Below are 13,013 nucleotides of genomic sequence, written 5' to 3'. Positions count from 1 at the left end.
TCCTAACCCTAATCTACAAAGCTCTCCACAATCTCTCTCCCCGGTACATATCCTCACTAATTTCCAGATACAATCCCAATCGCAATCTCAGATCTGCACACGATCTTCTGTTGTCCTCCTCTAGAATCACCTCCTCACATTCACGCTTACAAGATTTTGCACACACTTCACCCCTTCTATGGCATCCCCTCCCACAACACATCCATCACTCGCCAACCTTTGTTACTTTTAAACGCTCTCTAAAAGCTAATTTGTTCCGACAAGCATATGCGCTACCTTAAAGAGAATCTGTACTCTAACATTTTTACAGCAAAAAGCATACCATTCTATTCATTATGTTTTCCTGTGCCCCTCTGTGCTGTTTCTGCCACTCTCTGCTGCAAACCTGGCTTGTAATTGAAGTGTTTACAAACAAACTAACCAGCTTGTGATAGGCTCACATAAGCAGAGTGTGTGATTCATACAGAGCCTGCAGGGGGCCTGGAGTGGGTGTGTATAGCTTCTACCAATCACAAGCAGCCCTACACATTCCACATATTCCAGCCTTAGCCCGACTGTGCCGACAGAAGAAAACAGATTACCGTATATACTCGCAAGCAAGCCGACCCGCATATAAGCCGACCCCCCCACTTTTAACTGAAAAAACAGAAAAAAATGATTGACCCTCATGTAAGCCGGGGGTAGGAAATGCTGGCCGTGTGATTCCCTCATGTGTGTCCCAGTATAGCTAGTATAGTGTCCATTATGGGTAGGTAGTGCCCTGTATAGCTAGTAAAGTGCCCAGTATAGCTAGTATAGTGCTCAGTATAGCTAGTATAGTGCCCAGTATAGTTAGTATAGTGCCCTAGTATAGTGCTCAGTATAGGTAGGTAGTGCTCAGTATAGCTAGTATAGTGCTCAGTATAGCTAGTAAAGTGCCACAGTATAGCTAGTAAAGTGCCACAGTATAGCTAGTAAAGTGCCCCAGTATAGCTAGTATAGTGCCCCCAGTATAGCTAGCATAGTGCTCAGTATAGCTAGCATAGTGTTCAGTATAGCTAGTATAGTGTTCAGTATAGCTAGTATAGTGTTCAGTATAGCCAGTATAGTGTTCAGTATAGCTAGTATAGGGCCCAGTATAGCTAGAATAGTGCCCCAGTATAGCTATTATAATGCCCCGGTATAGCTAGTATAGTGCCCCAATGTAAGTAGATAGTGCCCAGTATAGCTAGTATAGTGCTCAGTATAGGTAGATAGTGTCCCGACCCCCCCCCCCCCCCCGCCCGCCCGCCCGCCCGCCGCCGCTGCTGCTGCTATTATTAGCTTACCCGGCGGCTTCCCATATCCCTCCCTCCGTCTCCTGCACTGGCTTGTAAATGGTTCGCAGCAGCTCGCCCCACGGCGGCTGCTGTGTGATGACGGAGGAAGCTGTAGGCAGAGCGGCTTCCTGTACGGGCGATGTGTATCGCCGTTGCTATGGGAACCGCTCTGCCTACAGCTTCCTCCGTCATCACACAGCAGCCGCCGTGGGGCGAGCTGCTGCGAACTATTTACAAGCCAGTGCAGGAGACGGAGGGAGGGATATGGGAAGCCGCCGGGTAAGCTAATAGCAGCGGCGGCGGCGGAGGGGGGGGTATAAGGAGCAAACATGACTCGCAAGCAAGCCGACCCCCCAACTTTTGGCCCACTTTTGGGGGGTCAAAAATTCGGCTTGCTTGCGAGTATATACGGTAGATCATATAACAGAGATAACACAGCCACTGTGCAATTAGGAAAAGCTGCAGTAAGCCAGAGCACACTAGAACAGGCAAAGTGTGATGATCCGCTCAGCTGGCTGCACAGGCAGACAGCTGTTTGTCCATTCCTCTAGTCTGTGGGCTGCAGGTCTCTGGAACAGAGACCTGTCTTTCCATTGCAAGTTTCTGGTCTGTTCTCTTGCTGGGGAATTTGCATACATTCGTTATGCAAATCCCCTACCTGCCTTCTTTGATGACTGGCACTATAAGAGCTTTATGTTTCCCAGAAGGCTTTGCTGGTCATTTCCTTTCCATGGTCTGTTCCTGATGGACACTGCTGGAGTGTCAGCCATTGCTATCTAGTATAGTTAATTCCTGGGGGTTGCTTTAGGCTCCCCTTCTAGCCCAGTCAGGTTGTATTATCTGTATTGCCTGTTCTGTCTTGTCTTGCCTGTTGCCATTGTCCTGTCCCAAAGGTGGTCGACAGGAAATGGTTCTGATCTCTGTTCTTGGAGTATAGCTGGTGCAGCGGTTGCTACCAGCTATCTCTTCTGTTCTGTCTCCTGGGATCGCGCTAGCTACTTTTCGCTAGCGCTGGGGATCCTTCTGTTCTGTCTTCTGGGATCGCGCTAGCTACTTTTCGCTAGCGCTGGGGATCCTTCTGTTCTGCTACTCTGTACCTGGATCGCGCTAGCCACTTTTCGCTAGTGCTGTGGATCCTATCTCTCGCTTGTCCCTGTTTTCGTGTGTCTGTCTTGTCTGCTACGCTTGCTGGAGGCTCGGTGAGGTAACCGTTAAGCAAGCGCTCGTGTCCTCTGTTTCATGTTTGTCTGTCGATGGTTAGTTAGGCGTGCTTGTCTCTATTGTGCTTATCACGTGGAGACCGCGCATAACCGCGTGCACTGTTGCGAATGAGTGCGGTGTTCGCGGTTAGCTAGCGTTTGTTATTTTCCGTATCTCCTTATTGTATTTTATGCTGTGCCTTTGCTACCCTCGTATTCTATTCTGATCTGCCTTGTGTCACGTCTGGCGATCGCACCTCTCACGATCGCGTTCCTATTTCATATCTGCTGTTGTGTGTGCGCGGTCGCGGGGTGGCGACTGGATTGGCACACACACATACAACCTGTCCCTTTGCTCAATCTCATTCGCAATCGCCTCTCTTGCGATTGCGTTCTGCGCTTCGTACAATTCCTGTCTGGCACTTGTGGAGGTACAGAGGATTGGTTCCTCTGCACTCCCCAGCGCCATCTGCCGACAGGAACTTCCTTCTACAGGTGCGTAGCACCTTTTGCTGGGTGCCTGCAAATATACGCTTGTGGAGGATTTCTGCCGTGTCAGCGCACGCGTTGTGAGCGGATCACGGAGAAAGTTCCACAATCGTTACAGAATGACCAGCCCAACCCAAAACCCCAGTGTAGACGGAATTTCCGATTTGTACGATTTTGTCGAATATGGCTCTTGTACCTTTAAGAGATTTAAAAAACATGAACCTGAATCAGCAGATGAATTTTTGTCTGAGTGTACGAAACTGTTAGCGAACCCTGAATTCCAATGCACCCCAGTGTCTACCTGGGCCCGTTAAAAATGGTCTACATTCTGTTGGTGGGCGAAATGTCAATATGGGGTTATGTTTTAGATCATACCACCCTGAGTCAAAGACCCCTGGAATTCTTGGCCTTTTTAATTCACAATTGGCTGAGATTACCTCAATTACCATACCCCCTTAATGAGTTGTTGTCAGCAGCTCAATCAGCTGTTCCATCTACTCTTTCATCCATAAAGCAGCCATCCAAAGCCTCTAAGTCTAAACGTAAAAGATCTAGGAAGGCTTCCCAGCGGAAAGATCCGTTGCCCATGGCAACTACAGATAGAGAGGTTATTTCTGTCAAGTCTGAAATGGGCAAAACCATGCAGTATGATAATGATGTTTATAATGCATCTGCTGATCAGTTTCCAGGTTTTTTGCCCCAATCCAAAGCTTATGTGGATCCTGCTATAGGTAGGATCGCACATTATATTAAAGCAGTTAAAAAATCTGTACTCGTTCCTGATCCCCACCCATATGGAGATTATTTAGATACTGGGTTGTTCGAACCGCCATTTGCCTCATGGGAAATCGGGGCCTTGGTGGAGGAATTTGATTTGGATTGGAAAGCCTTTTGCGATTTTACATCGCAAAAAGCGCGGATGTCCTGAATGATTGTCTTGACTCTGTGTGCCTTTTGATTGATTCTGATGAATGTGACAAGTGTGTTGTGGATCTGGTGATGTATGTGTGGCAGATCATTTTGGATGAATTACACACACACCAATTAATTGATCCCAATAAAGAGGTAAAAGATTCCCGTTCTGTTCCTGCTCCAGTTCCATCTGTAGACTGTGCGCACTATGATTGTTCATCCTTTGTTAAGTGTGCATGGGAGCCCCTGTTTAAGAAATGGGAGATTGAGCTCCTGGTCTATGAATTGGAATGTGATTGGAGATCGTTTTGCAATCATTACCGTTCTAAAAACGAAGCAGTTTTGTATGCGTGCATTGAGTCTGCGTGCACTTTAATCAAGACTGGTGAATGTATCTCTGACTTTGTGACTCCGCTGTTTGACGTGTGGAGAATGATTTTGGATGAACTACATGCGCTTCAATCTGCTAAAAACACATTGTCAGCGGACGATTGTTCCAATCCTCTGGATTTAAAGAAAGTGAGTTTTGAATGCATTCCCTTTCCCAAAGCAACTGAGTGTTTGAAGTCTGAGTGCAAGTCGTTCAGAGCAGTTGCTTGTGTGGAAGTTGAACCAGTGCGGTCTGATGTCGCCACCGCACGTATGGCTGCAAAAGGTCTGTGTGGTCCTGTGTCTAAGGAAGACAGATTTTTTCCCTCAGGTTCTCTAAGATCGTCCGTTTGTGAGCCTGCCATGGGGAAAATTCCTAAGTTATGCAACTTTAAGAAAATTATTGATGTGTCTAATAAAGTTTCTCCTGTTGTTGTCACCACTTCTTTTGCAAATGAATCTATGTCTTATTCTCTTCGCACCTGTGCAGGCCTGTTGCCTGATGACAGTTGCTCCAGTGTTTCTGTCCTAGATGCCTTGCAGTCTGCTCCGCAGATCGCAGAGGTTTGCGATATGGAAGCGTCAGTTTCGCAACCTAAAGCGATCTTGGATCCGCAAATTTTGCGTTCTGACTCCTCGGATTCGACATTGTTAGCCGAATCTAAGAGTGAGACAGTGCTTCGGTTTTGCGAATCTGATGCTGAAGCTTCTTTGCCTTGTCCAGAGAAGCTTTCTCTGAACCTGCCCTGTACCATGAATGAAGGCATGATGTCCACTTGCATTGACATTTGCGAGTCTGATTCTGAAGAAAGTATTGACTCTCCACCCAGTACTCTGGATGAGTCAATATTGCCTTGTACAATATCTCCTGCCCTGCCCCTAGAGGCTCGTCTAGGTATTGCTGCTATTTTTACCTGTCTTTCTGCAGTTTTGGAGTTGCAAGCTAGTTTGACTACTACGCAGAGTTCTGGATGCAGCGAGATTAAAGTTAGGGAGTCAGTGTGTGGTCCAGTGAATATTCCTGTACGTTCCACTCATGATGATGAAATTCAGTCTCAGTTTATGGTGGAACCTTCCCTGGGACATCTGCCCTGTTCTCAAAGTAAAGTTCCAGTTTTGCCCTGTAACATGGATAGTACAGAATCCTTCTTAGACAACTTGAAAAATGATGTTCCTGAGGTCTTGTTTGATGATCTGAAGGTCTCCGAGTTCCTCCCAAAGGGTGCAGAACTTGTAGGAGATGTCTCCTGCCCCCCAGGTCCTTCTGAGGTGTTGCCCACTTCAGTAGGCATTGCTGCCTTGCTGACTACTTTTGCAGCGCTTGTGGAGCTTCATTCATGTGTAGTCAAAGATAATATTACAGTTACAGAAAATTCTGAATTTGAGTCCGAGTCTTCTTTTGAAAGACCAGTACCTGTGACCTTTACTCGTGATGATTTTCTGCCCGGTACTGGTTTTGGTCTTGTCGTGTCGGACAAGTTGGCAGTTCCCCGACATGTCCTGAGGTTTCTCCTGTACTAGTCTACCCCGATGTGCTCTGTGACCCAGAAAGCCCAAGTGTGCCTCAGTTACCAGCGTACTCAGATGCTTCCTCAGTGGAGACATGTTCTGATATAGCCTGCCTGCTTGCATGCCCAGAAGTGGTCCCTGAAAGTCCTGATCTTGATGGGTGTCCTGCTAATTTTGAGTCTGGAATGATCATAGGTTCCATAGGGGTTCTTGGTGGTTCTCCATGTGAGCCTGGTGAGCGTTCTGGCTTCTTGGGATCTCTGCGGAGCTTCAAGGCGTTCTGGGAGATTCCGGGAAAGGTTTTGCTTGGTGCCCTGAATACGATCAGCAATGGCTTTGGTGTTGTAAGGGACACTTCGAACAGGTATTGCGGCAGGTTTGGTATTCTTGGACGCTCCTTGGAAGGTGGTGGGTATTGTCTGGAGGGTGTCGATTGCTTCTTCTCTGGTTTCCACAGTCCTGATGGGTGTTACGCTGAGACTTGTAGTGCTGATGGGCATGTTTCGGTGGCTTCTGCTTCCGATGAGGTCGGTTTCGGATGGACTGACTCTGGAATTGGGCCTTGTCGGGCTGTCCCGACCTTCATGAGTCTTCAGTTAGAGTTTTGTGATGATACCAGTTTTGAGGGATGTCTGGAATCCATCCCTAGAGGGGGGGGGGGGGGGGTACTGTGATGATCCGCTCAGCTGGCTGCACAGGCAGACAGCTGTTTGTCCATTCCTCTAGTCTGTGGGCTGCAGGTCTCTGGAACAGAGACCTGTCTTTCCATTGCAAGTTTCTGGTCTGTTCTCTTGCTGGGGAATTTGCATACATTCGTTATGCAAATCCCCTACCTGCCTTCTTTGATGACTGGCACTATAAGAGCTTTATGTTTCCCAGAAGGCTTTGCTGGTCATTTCCTTTCCATGGTCTGTTCCTGATGGACACTGCTGGAGTGTCAGCCATTGCTATCTAGTATAGTTAATTCCTGGGGGTTGCTTTAGGCTCCCCTTCTAGCCCAGTCAGGTTGTATTATCTGTATTGCCTGTTCTGTCTTGTCTTGCCTGTTGCCATTGTCCTGTCCCAAAGGTGGTCGACAGGAAATGGTTCTGATCTCTGTTCTTGGAGTATAGCTGGTGCAGCGGTTGCTACCAGCTATCTCTTCTGTTCTGTCTCCTGGGATCGCGCTAGCTACTTTTCGCTAGCGCTGGGGATCCTTCTGTTCTGTCTTCTGGGATCGCGCTAGCTACTTTTCGCTAGCGCTGGGGATCCTTCTGTTCTGCTACTCTGTACCTGGATCGCGCTAGCCACTTTTCGCTAGTGCTGTGGATCCTATCTCTCGCTTGTCCCTGTTTTCGTGTGTCTGTCTTGTCTGCTATGCTTGCTGGAGGCTCGGTGAGGTAACCGTTAATTAAGCGCCCGCGTCCTCTGTTTCATGTTTGTCTGTCGATGGTTAGTTAGGCGTGCTTGTCTCTATTGTGCTTATCACGTGGAGACCGCGCATAACCGCGTGCACTGTTGCGAATGAGTGCGGTGTTCGCGGTTAGCTAGCGTTTGTTATTTTCCGTATCTCCTTATTGTATTATTTGCTGTGCCTTTGCTACCCTCGTATTCTATTCTGATCTGCCTTGTGTCACGTCTGGCGATCGCACCTCTCGCGATCGCGTTCCTATTTCATATCTGCTGTTGTGTGTGCGCGGTCGCGGGGTGGCGACTGGATTGGCGCACACACATACAACCTGTCCCTTTGCTCAGTCTCATTCGCAATCGCCTCTCTTGCAATTGCGTTCTGCGCTTCGTACAATTCCTGTCTGGCACTTGTGGAGGTACAGAGGATTGGTTCCTCTGCACTCCCCAGCGCCATCTGCCGACAGGAATTTCCCTCTACAGGTGTGTAGCACCTTTTGCTGGGTGCCTGCAAATATACGCTTGTGGAGGATTTCTGCCGTGTCAGCGCACGCGTTGTGCGCTGATCACGGAGAAAGTTCCACAATCGTTACACAAAGGAACTTATAGGATAGAAGAACTAAGGCTGAAAGTTTTGTTACAGAGTCTCTTTAAGCCACTTCCCTTTGTCCTAAGACCAAATTGCACTCCTACTAGGTATCCTAAAACACACTGCCTCTATATATTTTATCGTATACTACCCCTCCTCTTGTTTCCCTCCATTCCCTTTAGATTGTAAGCTCGCAAGGGCAGGGCTCTCTCCCCCTTTTGTGTCTTGGAAATCATTATACATTTTATTCATCATGTTATTTTTATCACTGTCATTACCACTGTATTTTGTATTCTGTATACTGTATCATTTTTGTATTTTGTCACTAATTACTACTTCTGGACTTCAGCTCGGCCTTCAACACCATCTGTCCACGCATTCTCCAATGAGGTCTAGCTGCACTTGGAGTCCACCCAAGTCTACAACTCTGGATTACAGACTTTCTTACCAACAGGTCCCAAGTCGTCAGACTGGGCGATATCCACTCTCAAGCTGCGACCACGAACACAGGAGCTCCCCAAGGCTGCGTACTGTCTCCACTGCTGTTCTCCCTCTATACGAACAACTGCCGGTCTGAGGCAGACTCTGTCAAGGTTATCAAGTTTGCTGATGATACCACCATCGTTGGCCTTGTCACCAAGGATGACGTCCAGGAGTACCGTCAGCAGGTGGAGAGAATTTGCAATTGGAGGAGAACAGGCTGGTGCTCAACACCGCAAAGACCGTGGAGTTAATCATCGACTTCAGGAAGGCGGCTCCCACCCCACCCCCAATTTACATTGGCGGCAAGGAGGTAACCAGAATGCCCTGCGCCCGGCTTCTAGGTACTACCATCTCCAGTGGCCTCAGCTGGAAGCCCAACATCACTGCCACCCAACGTAAAGCACAGCAGAGACTCTTCTTCCTCCGCCAGCTGAGAAAGTTCGGCATGACTAAAGAAATTCTAACCAACTTTTACTCCGCCACCATTGAGTCGATTCTCTGCTCTTCCATCCTGGTGATTTTAAACTAGGATCTGGGTGGAGGCGGGAGGATAAAGTCTCAATACGTAGACAAGATGAGGTAAAAAGACAGTGGGAACCTATCATTATGGAGGGTGGAGAGGGGGGTGGGGACAGTGTAAAGATTAAGGAGGTTGGTAAAAATTCAAGTAGCCCATTTCATGTAAACAAAATTGGTAAATGTGGTGGTAAAAATATAAAGTGCATGGTAACCAATGCTCGGAGCCTTGCAAATAAAATAGACGAACTAGAGTTCATTCTGAATGACAAAGGCTATGACATTGTGGGAATTACCAAGACATGGATGGATGAAAGCCATGACTGGATAGCTAATTTAAAAGGATACAATGTGTTTAGGAGGGATAGAACAGGGAAAAAAGGTGCAGGGGTTTGTCTCTTTGTTAAGAATTCTCTTACAGCTGTCCTCAACGATGAGATGGAGGAAGATTGCGAAGATGTGGAGTCCGTTTGGGTAAATATTCATGGTGGAAATAAAAGTTGCCAATTGCTTATTGGGGTATGCTACAGGCCACCTCTTATTAATGAAGCTGCAGAACTGCGACTACTACAGCAGATTGAAAAAGCTGCAAGTAAAAATGAGGTCATAATTATGGGCGACTTCAACTTTCCAGACATTGACTGGAGTATTGAGGCTACCCATTCTGGTAAAAGCAGCAGATTTCTGGCAGCACTACAGGACAATTACTTGACTCAAATGGTAACTGAACCAACTAGGGGGAATGCGCTACTGGATCTGATCATTTCTAATAGACCAGATAATGTATCAAATGTGCAGGTTCAAGAACATTTGGGAAATAGTGATCACAACATGATAACGTTTGATCTGGTGACTGATAGGCCACGGGGCAGCGGGACCACTAAAACTATGAATTTTAGAAAAGCAAAGTTCAATCAAATTAGGCAGGCACTAAGTTTGGTGAACTGGGATAATGTACTACAAGGGGAAGACACTGAAGGGAAATGGCAAGCTTTTAAACTTATACTCAATCAATATTGAAGTATGTATATCCCATATGGAAACAAAATGTCTAGGAATAAAAAAAGGCCTTTATGGATGAATAGAAAGGTTAAAGATAAAATGAAGAGGAAAAAGAATGCCTATAAGGTCTTAAAACAGGAGGGGACCGAGGCTGCACTAAGCAATTATAAGGAGTGCAATAAAAATTGTAAAAAAGAAATTAGGCAGGCAAAGATTGAAGCTGAAAAACAAATCGCTAAGGATATCAAATCTAACCCAAAGTTTTACAAGTACATTAACTCTAAAAAAAGAAAGGTTGACTGTATAGAACTCCTAAAGGATGAGGGGGGGAACTCAATAGTGGATGACCAAGGTAAGGCAGAGTTATTAAATGCTTTCTTTGCTTCTGTCTTCACAAAAGAAACAGCACTGTTGCAAACTACAGAGGCGGAAGAGTCTCAATCTTCTAACTGTAATATTAAATACTTAACGCAGGAAGAAGTGAAGGCAAGACTAAATAAATTAAAAATAGACAAGGCACCTGGCCCGGATGGCATGCATCCTCGGGTCCTAAGGGAATTAAGTTCAGTTATAGCTAAACCCCTTTATCTTATCTTTTGTGACTCTCTTGCAACTGGCAGAGTCCCAGTGGATTGGCGTACAGCCCACGTTTTCCCATTATTTAAGAAGGGTAAAAAATCAGATCCAGGAAATTATAGACCTGTAAGCTTAACATCAGTTGTATGCAAACTATTTGAGGGGTTACTAAGAGATACTATACATGACTTCATAGTAGAAAATAATCTTATTTCTCAGCATCAACATGGGTTTACTAAAGACAGGTCCTGTTTGACTAACATGCTCAGCTTTTATGAGGTAGTGAATGCTAATATGGATATTGGGAATGCTGTAGATGTGATATACTTGGACTTTGCAAAGGCCTTCGACACTGTTCTCCACAAAAGTCTGGTGCAACAGTTGAGGATGCAAGGACTGGGGAAGAGTCTGTGTTCATGGATAGGGAACTGGCTAATGGACAGAAAACAAAGAGTTGTGGTCAATGGATCGTACTCAAAATGGGAGACTGTTGGCAGTGGGGTCCCACAGGGGTCTGTTCTGGGTCCAGTGCTCTTCAATTTATTTATTAATGACCTAGTAGATGCAGTAGTGAGCAATGTTGCTATTTTTGCAGATGATACAAAATTGTGCAGAATCATCAACTCTCAGGAAGATAGTGTCATATTGCAACAGGAACTGGATAGGATGGCTATATGGGCACATACATGGCAGTTGAAATTCAACGTTGACAAATGTAAAGTCATGCATTTTGGACGTACTAATGGACTAGCACCATACAAAATAAATGGGATACAGTTGGGGACATCAAACTTGGAGAAGTTAAATAATCGTACTCAATGCCAAGCAGCTGCAGCTAAAGCTAACAAAATTTTGGGATGCATTAAAAGGTAAATAAAAACTCGAGATGCGAGCATAATATTGCCCCTGTTTAACTCTCTAGTAAGGCCACTTCTGGAATATAGAATTCAGTTCTGGGCACCACATTACAAAAAAGATATTGCAGTTTTAGAGCAGGTGCAGAGACGAGCAACAAAATTGATACGTGGGATGGAAGGTCTCACTTATCAAGAAAGGTTAGATAAACTGGGTTTATTTAGTCTAGAGAAAAGACGCCTTAGAGGGGATCTAATTAACATGTATAAATACATCAGAGGGCAATATAATAGCTTGGCGGATGAGCTTTTTGTCCCTAGCCCTTCTCAAAGGACTAGAGGACATGATCTGCGCATGGAGGAAAAACGTTTTAGCCATTTATTTAGGAAAGGGTTCTTTACAGTAAGAGTGATTAAGATGTGGAATGCATTGCCACAGGAAGTCGTTATGGCAAACTCTATACCTGCATTTAAAGGGGTCTTAGATGCTTTCCTTGCGTTGAAAGCCATCCATGGCTACAATTACTAGGTAATGCCTAATGATGTTGATCCAGGGATTTTATCTGATTGCCATCTGGAGTCGGGAAGGAATTTTTCCCTTTAGGGGCTAATTGAACCATGCCTTGTAAGGGTTTTTTCGCCTTCCTCTGGATCAACAGGGATATGTGAGAGAGCAGGCTGGTGTTGTACTTTATACTGGTTGAACTCGATGGACGTATGTCTTTTTTTAACCAAAATAACTATGTAACTATGTAACTATGGTGTGGTATGCTGGCGCCACTGTCAATGATAGGGACAGACTACAGAGGGTCATCAAGTCAGCGGAGAGGATCACTGGGTGCCCCCTCCCCTCACTTGCCCTACTACACAGCAAAAGACTAAAAACCAGGGCATTGAGGATTGCAAATTACTCCTCACACCCTGGCCACCGCTACTTCAGCATTCTGCCCTTGGGACGGACGCTACGAGCCATCTCCACTAAAACCACGAGACATAGGAACTCGTTCTTCCCCTCGGCAGTCAACCTACTAAACTCCCTCCACGTTCTACCATCAAAGCGAGCTTCAACGAGCGGCGAGGCCGGCGGCGCTACGGCCGAACAACAGCCGACCAGCCCACAAGACCTAACTGACTATCGTCTCCGCAGGGAGACACTAGGATTGTGATTGTGATTGTGATGTGTTTTTTACAATGTTTGTGTGAATTCTGATATCTGCTGTGCCTCCTTCTATGCACTCTCTCTTTCTCTGTACTTCTTCTTGTATGTAGAGACAGTATGTATGAAGCGCTCCATGCATACTGGCTCTACATACTCTGGCACTCTTACTGGCCTGAGGAAGCGTGCTTAGACCCGTGAAATGCGTTGCCTGTCAAAAAATAAAATTCTCTTTTTTCCTATGAGAATGACCTTATTGAGGTAAGCCACCTCATTTATTGTTTTTACTGTTGTTTTTAATTCAGTTTTATAAACCCCTGGGTGCTTCTTTATCCTCTTATTATCTTTGGGAGACACCTATGTCATTTCCCATAAAAAAAATCACTTGCTGGTTGATATATATATATATATATATATATATATATATATATATATATATATATATACATACACAGTTTGTTGCTGTCTCTGTTTTTTTCTCAGTATCAATCAAGAGCAGCTGTCATATGTCCCATTGGACACATTTTCCAATAACCTTAAGATTAATGGTGTGTATACACTTGAAAGATAATTGAAAGATCTTAGACCAATTTTACCACCTTCCATGTACTGTAGTATGAAAGCCATACTCTACACAGTCTATTCTATTGAGCTGAACTCCCCATCACATAAAAA

Source organism: Hyperolius riggenbachi, chromosome 1 (assembly GCF_040937935.1).
Source record: "Hyperolius riggenbachi isolate aHypRig1 chromosome 1, aHypRig1.pri, whole genome shotgun sequence".
In the NCBI taxonomy this organism is placed as follows: Eukaryota; Metazoa; Chordata; class Amphibia; order Anura; family Hyperoliidae; genus Hyperolius; species Hyperolius riggenbachi.
Note: the sequence above shows the minus strand (reverse complement) of the source record.